Source organism: Athene cunicularia, assembly GCF_003259725.1.
Source record: "Athene cunicularia isolate RWA chromosome 1 unlocalized genomic scaffold, athCun1 chr1_part1, whole genome shotgun sequence".
NCBI classification, from domain to species: Eukaryota; Metazoa; Chordata; class Aves; order Strigiformes; family Strigidae; genus Athene; species Athene cunicularia.
This window is the reverse complement of record NW_020799091.1, coordinates 3,053,946-3,055,341: the sequence shown is the minus strand read 5'-3', so window position 1 is coordinate 3,055,341 and position 1,396 is coordinate 3,053,946.

Below are 1,396 nucleotides of genomic sequence, written 5' to 3'. Positions count from 1 at the left end.
TACCTAGGCATATCGCTTGGTCGAGAGGCGTCGTGTAAATACAGGCTGTTGTGATTTCTTCATCTAGGGCTGTGAGCGGGAAGCCTGGCCCTGCCACCAGGGCTGGGGAGAGCCTGACCCATGCCACTAGCTGGGACACCTGGCTCTGGAGAGGCTCCCAAAGCTGCTGAGCATCCAGAAAGTCTCCTGGAGCATTCTGGATCTCTGCTGTGGGTCACTGAGCAGCACCTGCAGGAGCATTCCTCCTGTGGATGAAGAAGCTAAGAGCAGACCCGCCCTCAGAAGCTTCATTTGGTGTCTTCACAGTCTAGTGGTGGCTCCTGTAATGCTGTTCAAATAATAAAAATAGCGTGAGAAAGAAAAATCCTCATTCTTGTTTGCACATCAGATGATCTCTGTGCCTTTCCTCTGGTCCTTCCCCAGCACGCAACACTGCAGGCTCAAAAGGAGCCGAGCAGGGAAAGGCTGGGCTGGGTTTTTGTTTGCCTTTTCCAGTCTCTGATCCCAGCTGAGAAGTTCATCGGTGTTAGAAATGACGTGTTTACACTCTTGCACACCACTGTGTTAATATCCCACCGTGGCTGGATGCTTGTAGGCAAAAGCTTTCAGAGCTGCTGTCCTGGAAATGCTGGTGTTAAGTGGTCCAGGTCTTGCTCTCACAGAGGAATGGGTGGGTTTGCTCCTCCTTCAGCTTTTTCAGTCTGAATCTGGAGAAACTGGATCATCACCTGAACACTTTGCTGCCACGTGAAACCAGCTTTGTGGTTATTGCAGGTTAAACCAGCAGCAAATTGGCAGTGAGTGTCAGAGGCTGTATAGATGCAGTCAGCGTGGAGCATCCCTTCTCTTTCTTATTCATGACTGACAACAAAAAAAGCAAATATTCAGCGTGTGAAATAGCAGAAAACAGACCTAAGAGCTCAAGAAGTGATCCAGGCCATGTGCACGCCTCCAGGCAAACACGCTTGCACCTCAGATATTCCTGCAACAACCTGGCTTTGAAATATGCAAAGAGGAATTAATTCATCAAGGTCGCCATGTAAACCTGCACAGTGCAGTCGTACACACGTCATCCATCATATCTAGCCATACAACTTAAATATGTGCTGTGTTTAATTTTTTAAAAAATAAATAAATTTTAAAAAATCAGCCTTAGTCAAAAAAAAACCCCAAAACCTTCATATTCATCATTAACCTGCAAGCTGTGCCTTTAAAGAATGGAAGGAAAATATGAGTGCTAAAAGCATGTGTTTCTTGCTGTGTAAGATAGCCAGCGGTGCCTGTTTCTCCAATGAATCTGGAATAATTTGATGCCAGCAACCTGGGGAGGGGAGTATTTAATCTCTGGATTTGTCTTTTCGTATTCGGTTCCTTTTTTTTTTTTTTTTTTTTCCTT